The sequence below is a fragment of the Sceloporus undulatus genome, chromosome 2 (genome assembly GCF_019175285.1).
Source record: "Sceloporus undulatus isolate JIND9_A2432 ecotype Alabama chromosome 2, SceUnd_v1.1, whole genome shotgun sequence".
NCBI classification, from domain to species: Eukaryota; Metazoa; Chordata; class Lepidosauria; order Squamata; family Phrynosomatidae; genus Sceloporus; species Sceloporus undulatus.
This window is the reverse complement of record NC_056523.1, coordinates 245,299,244-245,307,582: the sequence shown is the minus strand read 5'-3', so window position 1 is coordinate 245,307,582 and position 8,339 is coordinate 245,299,244. Positions and strand designations below refer to the sequence as shown.

Genomic DNA, 8,339 nt, shown 5'->3' with positions numbered 1-8,339 from the left:
AGTTTTGTGCAAAAAAATCACAACGTTTTGGCATTAAAAATTTGTGTTTTTTGACTTCTGTACAGAAAAAAACAACTGAAATGCAAAAAAAAATAAATGCACACCAAGAACCATACCTTCATTCAGCAGGAGAAAAACTGCTGAAGGTTTTTGCCAAAAATTGTACCCGAGAAATAATTAAATAAGTGAAGTTACATCCCTTGGATCTCCTAGACTAGCCTAGCCTGATTTCTCCATTAGGTTTAATGAATGTATTTTAATATACTGGAATTGTTCTGAACTTTTGCTAGCATCCTTTGGCATGCCCTCAGCCAAAACCATCAAGAATGAACCCACAAAACAAGAGGGCACAGTGCGTGCAGCCTCCATAGTAACCAACACTAAAGTAAAAATCAAGTTCAAAGCACCATGAGCAATTTATACTAAGAATTGCCTGCAAACGTGGCACAGCAGATTTTGCGGCATATTCTGTCACTTCTACATATATTCAATTTGTAAAGGCCCCCTACAGGGCTTCCTAACAGGAATTTCAGTTACACCATCCACTTGTTTTTCCGCCTTGCCAGCGCCAAAAGCAAAGCAAACTGAATCATGCCGAGACAGAAAGTGAAATACAGTAGAACATAGAATCGAGAGTTCTGGGAGGAAAAAATAAGGGCCAGGTAGTCCAACTCCCAGCATGCAGTGAGAAACAACTAAGGCAAGCCCATGACAGACATTAAAATTCGGTTTAAAAACCACAAAAGGCGTCTCAAAGCAAGTCTGGATCCACTGGTCTTCCGACTTGGTTAGATGTAAACTTTTTTTGTTGCAATTTATGTCAAAATTCATATCCAGGTCCAAACACACTGTATAATTAATCCGTTTTAGAACTCTTTTACTGTCCTGGCCAAGGACTATGGAATCACGGGAATTTAGTTTTTGTGGCACCAGAGCTGTGCTGACAGAGAAGGCTAAATGTCTCACAAACTACAAGTTCCAGAATTCCCTAGCAGTGGAGCCCAGGGCAGTCAAAGCAGTCTCAAACTGGAGTATTTCTGCAGTGTGTGTTGTCTTCTACATACATCTCCTCAGATTTTTAAGATGCTATCATGGCATCTTTCAATCCTCTCTTCTTTAAGCTAAAACAACCCACTCCCCTAATGTCTAAGGCTTTTATTATTCCAGACCTGATGTTCTTGTCCACGCTGGCCTGATAATTCCATTTGTCAGAGTTTTCCTTGAACCTGGGCATCCAGAACTGGACAGCAGTAATTCGGTGACATCGAAGAAACAGAATAAAGTGACACACTGAAGGAATTATCCAGCACTGCGTTCGGAGAAAATTCCATATCATCACATGATGAGAAACGTTCCTGGAACGGAGATTACCGCAGTAGAAATCAAACATGATCAAACGTGATCAGAACGGCAAAGTTTACCGCACTGCAATCCTTTTTACGTGAAACTGTTCTCAGAACGGTTGGCTGTAGTAATTTTTGTGGGCTTCTTCTGATGACAGTCGCCAACGTCTCATTGGTTGGACGGCTCGGGTGCGGCGGGAGATGCGCTGCCCCCCACCCAGGAAGAGGGAAAGGGAGGCTTGGGCCATGGAGCTCGCCTCTCCTGAGGTCCCTCGGCTTACTGAATCCCTCACCCTCCCTTCCCCATAGGAAGCAATCCAAAACGACGCGGAGGGTTTAAAATCTCTCCCAGATGCGACCCAAAGGGCTCTCCTCTGCGTCCTGTTAAACTCAGTTTTTGGATTGTTTCTATGGGGAAGGGAGGTGGGGGGTTCAGTAAGCCTGAGGGACTCTGGCTGGGATAGTGCTTTCGAGCCTCACTGAAAGTCTCCCTCCGAAGATTCTCTTGGAAGGGAAAGAAGGCAAGGCCCCTATAAAACGCTGGAGCTTCAATGCTGGCATATGTTTTGTGAAAAATAGATAAAACCGATGTAACTTGATGGCCAAGGGGCAGAGTCCCCTCCTTCAGCCGGGGCATTAAGGGAGCTCACGGAGGTCCCTTCAAGGCGGAGGGAAAGGGGAGAGGGGCCCCGCGCCATAGCAGCTCTTTAACCGGTTAGAAAAAAGAGTCCGCTGCTGTCCATCCCATGTCCCCTTTTTGGCCACTGAACACCCTTTTGCTTCTGTGATGTGCCTGTAATGTGTGCCTCAGTTGTTGAGCTTCCCTCCCGCCTGTATACTCTTTTCTGGCTCTATTCTATGGAATTCTGGTAGTTGTTGTTGTGCTATGCTTTTCTGTGTGCTCCAACAAGAGGAGCTTTTTTGTGGTTCCCTCGTGGAGGGAAGAGAAAGGTCCCTGTTCAGCCCTGCATCCCTGGCCTCTGCAGGCTGCAATCACACAGGAGCCCCGCTGGACTTACACCAGAGGCCCACCGCAAAGCAGCCAGACCCTCTTCCCTCTTGCTCTCTGCCCTGGTCCCCTCTTCCTTGAGGGAGGAGGAGCGCCATGGAGGTCCCTTCAAGCCGAGGAGGGGGTGGAGGAGGAAAGCAAGGTTGCCAGGGAGGGGACTGGGCCAAGGCAGAGCCCCGTCAGCCATAGACTCGTTAAACCGGTTAGAAAGAAGAGGTCCGCTTCTGTCATCCCCATTTCCCCTTTTTGGCAGCTTGACCCCCCTTTTGCTCGTGGTGGGTGCTGTAATGTGTGGCCCTTCAGAGTTGTGGCTTCCCTCCCCGCTTTAAACTCTGTCTGGCTCTTTGCTTGGGAATCCTGGGAGTTGTTGGCTTGCTTTTCTTAGTGGTGCTCCAAACAAAGAGATAAATACAGGGATGAGCTTTCTGTTGGTGCCCTCCTGTAGGGAATGAGTATACGTCCTTGTTCATCCCGCTCTTCATTTTGACAGCACAGGAGCCCCACTGACATGACACTAGAGCCGTCACTAGAGCACACCTCGTCCTCTTGCGCTCTGCTCTTGGTCTCTCTTCCCTCTCTTTCCCTGCTTCCTCTTCTCTTCCTTGTCCCACCTTTCTTCTTCTTTCCCCCCTCTTGTTTGTCCATTTCCTTTTTTTTCCTTTCCCCTTTCCTTGGCTTTCCTCCCTTTTCCTCCCGTCCCTCCCTCCTTCTTTCCCCCACTCACACACACAACCTTCCCTCACTAGCAGCGCTCGCCTGCCTCGCCCTCCCTGCCTGTCATTCTTTCAGCCAACAGGAGACTGAGGAATGAGGGAACGGATGGGATACGATAAGAATACCGCAACACAACTTCTCTGGAACGTTTTCAAACAATCAGAGTTTTACAGGCTCTCTGGGAAACACATTCTAGCTCTGTACTCTTCCTTGAACACATTTGGAAACACATGTATAACGTTCTGAGAACCGGATTGGAACACATTACGTGCCGGTAATACTCAAATCTTTCCGTCTCATCACGTGATGAAGAACGTCTCAGAAACCCAGCGTATCTTCTATTATTCCTCTTAATCTCGACACCCCTATTCCTGTTGATACTAGTTTATAAACTGCTTGGCTTTCTTAGCCACCATATCAATCACAATGTTGACTCATGTTTGCTTGTGGTCTTGTTAAACCCTAGATCAGGGGGTCCCAAACTGTGTCGCTTTATTTGGACTTTAGCTTCCAAGAAACCTCAGTCATTGGTGGCTAATAGTCTGGGAATTCTGGGAGCTGAAGTCCAGAAATCCCTGTAAGAGCACAGTTGGGACACGGCTAGATCATTTCCACTGGTACATGATTGTGAAACCCAATAACCATCTGAATGTAGAGTTTGTTAATTTGGTAGATTGTACCTTCATTATCAGCATGTATGTTTGATACTTCTACATGACATAATTGTTCTTTTGGATAAGAGCCGTCCAATCAAAGGTTAGAGTCAAATATGCCAAAAAAGAACTGTGGTATTTTAAAATGGGAATGAGGGACACTCTACATTTTGCCCTCCATGGAGTCTGGCAGGATAGAAGTTTACTGCATAGATTCACAAAGTCTGACTTAGAAACCTCAACTTATGTTTGTGGTGAGGAATTCCCCCTGGCTTCCCCCCCCCCCACTCCTGCCAGAGTCCTCACTTTAGCAACACAGCCAGGCAAATACAGCACAATCCTCTCCATATGGGAGCAGTTGGAGCTACATACACGACGCTGTCTCACAAGGAGTGACCACTTCTGGGGTTTAACACAACAACAAAATATTTGTTATACCCCCGCCTCTGCCAATGAGGTGAGATGGCTTAACACTTTAAAATATAAATACAATGCAAGAAATCACGCATAAAACTAACCCACTATCCACCAACAAACCCAAATTAATAACAAGAACTTAATAAACAATACAATGAAATTTTTAAAACAAAGTAAACAGGTATCAATGGAGGTGACTGAGTCTTTGGCGATAACAAAGAATAGATAATTTGATATCTAGTTAACGTGTGTAGACACCAGGAAAGGCCAGTAAATGTATCTGGTTGTCTCAATTAATTACAAATCAGGCAGAGCAGTTTAAGCTAAATCTTTCATTTTAACTAGAAAGAACCTATTTGTTTTAATTGAGATAGAACAAGAAAGTCTCTACATGAAGGAATGATATGAAAAAAATAATGTTTTGATATTTTATTTCCCTGTGACATGTGTTTTACATCAGGAAGAAATAGTCGCCATGCATCCCAGCTTGGCTCTGGAGAAAAGAGCAAATGCCAATTTTGTTCCAAGCGATGAAAGCCAAACAAAACAGGTAAAGCACACAAAGTCGAACCTCATTCACGTTACTAAATACCAAAAGAAATCGGAAATCGAGTCAGCAAAATACTTTTGGGACCACGGTCATGGCTCATGAAATTTAATAGCCAAGAACATCCAAAGACCACAGGTCCCCACCCTGGTTGTACATAAATATACTTGAAATCATAGACTTTATCACACGGAGAGAAATCGTAGGAATGCAGGGGTTTAGACAGACATTAGGCCCAGGAAAATGATGCAATCCTCAGTGAAAGATTTTCACGTGCACGCGATTAAAGAGGACTTTCCTTGCAAATAAAATAGGTAAACGGCACAACAAATGCTTCATGTATTCTGGATAAGTCCTAGGTAATGCAAACTCGTATGAAAATTTCATGAGGTTCATGGGGCTAATGTCTGTTTAAACCCCCACGGTGCCCTGATTTCCCCCCAAGAGACCACCATCCAAGTCAACTTCATTATGCCATGTGGAATACACAGTCAAAGCACTCACAACAATGGCCATCTATCCTCAGCCCTTTAAAAACCTCCAAAGAATGAACCACCACTACACCCTGAGAAGCAATTTCCCGACTGTTGAACAGGGCTTTTCCAAAGTAATGAAATAATAATTTAAACATCTAAAATGGTGAAAATCAGCGCGTGATGTCAGGAAACTGAGTATTAATATCTGAATGCTAAAGATTGGACCTCAATGGGAGGAGAATTGTTTCATTTCTTGATCCTGGCCAAATTTTCATACAATATTTTTATTCTGCTTTTTTTTCCCCGTTTGCACCAATCCCCTATGAATATCAAAAAGTCCTGTTTGGGTTGGGAATCCAGTTCCTTCTGGACCCAGCACAAGAACTTTCCATTTCGGTTTCTTCATCCTCTGTACTTGGGCATAAATGTGGATTATGTGTTATAATTGATGGGTTATTTTCCTGATGTGTGAGTCAGTCAGCTTTGCATTTTATCCTTTGACTGCTTTGCGACATTTCGTCTTGGTCACTTTAGCGCACTCAACCAAGTACTGCAAGGTTATATGTTCCACTTCTTTGGGGTTACTAGGTCTAACTTCCACAATGCAGCTTTTCAATTCCATGTTTCCGATAATGTTTTTGCATCTTCAGACTTTCATTTCACCTCTGAGCAGTCACAGGCTGCATGAGTCCTTTTGGCTTGAGTCTAGTTGTGTCATGAGCAAAGTGGTCTTATGGGTTTTCTCTGCTGTAACCCCAACAGCTTGTTAGTGCTTCTACATGGGAATGTAGCTTCGGGATCAATTTCTGGTTTTATTTTGATTGCCTCATCAAAGTTTTATGGTAATAGACGTTACAAAAGGAGTTTACAATGCCGCTTTCTGAGCAGGTATTATCAAACTTTATCTGGAGTGCCACTGCTGTTGTCCTCGATAACAGATCCTCTACCCTGCCCACACACTACTGCTGCTACCTATTAGCAATTTGGCACTTTTACGTGGCTTCTTCAGCAAATGCATGTCTGACATGGAGACACTATCCCACCACCATTGAAAGTATGGGCCATTGTTAGTAACCAAGGGAGTACTTAACCAGATTAGAGCTATTTGAGCACATCAGCAGTTGAGTGCAACCATTGATGCAATAGTTCCGGGTTTGTCCATAGTCAAACAGAAAGATAAGAACGGATGTAAGAGAAATTATGTGATGAGGTTTCCTCCTCCATTGATTACTTTCTGACTTGTCATCCTTGACCAGTATAAGAGAAAGACAGAGAAGTTTATGAAAAATGCCTTCCACTCTTCAGGCATAGAAAAAATGTTCTGTTGCATCAAACAACTGTGACTCAAACGCCAATAAGCCTTGATTTGCGTCATTTTCCAAGCTTAGGAAACTTACGTTTTGGGGGGACTACAATGTGCAACTAGTTTGTTATTGAGGTAACCATGATGGGGGCCATTCTCCAAGATTTCTCAGAATCCTTCAGAGGTCCTGGTAGATGATGGCACAGTGGTGAATCTAGCAATAAGAATAGGGCAGAAGACTTTCTCAGCCCCTCCCCGACCATAGACAGCTAGAAATAGCTTATTTGGAGGATCTGCAATGGGGGAAAGGTGAAGTAGAAGGATATTGTCATTGCACCAAGCTGGTAGAGATTCCAACCTTCCAATGACCCCTCAAAATACACCAAGACCTATGCGGAGGATATGGGCTATGGAAGGACATAAAAGCCACCAGTTTTACACCAATGAGTCGAAGAGTGAAAGTGTTTGTGATCCATCCAGCACTGTTCCCCATAGACTCTGCATGTTGTTGGTGGAAGTCTGATATCACGGTCCTGTTAGTGAGAGAAAAGGAAAGAAGGCGAGTGAAGTCCATCCGTCCCCAGATTCCTGGACAGCTAAGTCTCTTAGATACTGGTATGAAGAAGAATAGGAAAGGGAGCATACTGGGTTCATGTAGAAAAATAGCTTAGAATTCATGGTACATCATTATTTTGAAACTAGATAATATACTTTTTTCTGGTCTTCTGTCTTGCATCCTAACATTGGGGCTGGTAGGTTCCCACACACAGGGCATGAATGTTTCTTTGCGCAGTTTGGTACGAACTTTAAAAGCAAGCAATCCAAAGGTATGAACCTGTTTGGCAGATAGTGCTTAGACAACTTCAGTAAACACCTTTAAAACATATTCACAAAACCCTGACATGTAACTGCCACCCACAAGTCCAATGTTCTCCTTTCACCCACTTTACATCATACTGCCGCACTCTTCTCAAATTGGCAACATCTTGCTTTTCCCGTCACGCTTTCTGGACCAGAATATTATCGCTCTGCGTCCTTCCTTCTGTTCTGAGCACGGACGAAGGAGCAGGGACGAGTGGGCGAACGAGTGGGGACGGATTTTACCACACCACCGTCCCTTCATTCGTTCCGTTTCCCCCGCGCTTCCGTTTTTAATCCGTTCCATAGGGGAAATTTTTTGAGAACTGGGCGGAACATCTTTCAAAAACATTCCCGTGCTGAATGGAACGGGAAGGGAAGAGAAGGGGGAATGGAATGAGTGAGGGACAATTGTGTGGAGTAAAATCCGTGCCCCCACTCGGTGCTGTTCCGGCCGGGCGGGCTGAGAACCTGGTGTGATACAGTTATGACGTTATCGCCCGGGTTCGCTCATCCAACTTTCTGCCCTCCACCTCCATCTTTCCACTAACCCACCTCGGACTCTCACATAAACTTCCTATTCCATTTGCACATATCTCTTCCATCTTCTTCCTGAGGTACCAAATTTCATTGCTGGCATGGACAACTAAATAGAAGCTCTCCCACAATTTTCAGGGATCAAATAGTCAATGTGAAAAATGTAAAGGTTTCCAAATTATTTAAAGAATACTCTCTAATAGGGGGCAATGGTATGCGTCTGTTTCTGCGAGAGCATTATTACATTTCTCCATAACATCTCTCCAGACCATATCTGCTCCTCCTCCCTCAGCACAACGGTACCACAAAGACAGATGGCTTGCATCGTGATTTGTTATATCTATTAAACAGAGTCAGCAACACACGCAGGTAATTTTTCACTGATCTTGAGCTTTTCTGGCCGATCGTCCTGTCGCATGCGTTTTAGGTAATCACGAATGCAACTGTAGCTGTAATCTTTTGATTAAATCCTATGATTCAAT

At 44.2% G+C, this 8,339-nt stretch overlaps 1 pseudogene; it reads left to right on the top strand.

Moving 5' to 3' along the window:
• Nucleotides 1-4,611: 4,611 nt before the first annotated feature.
• LOC121920625 overlaps nt 4,612-8,339 on the top strand; it is a 23,624-nt pseudogene continuing 19,896 nt past the window's right edge.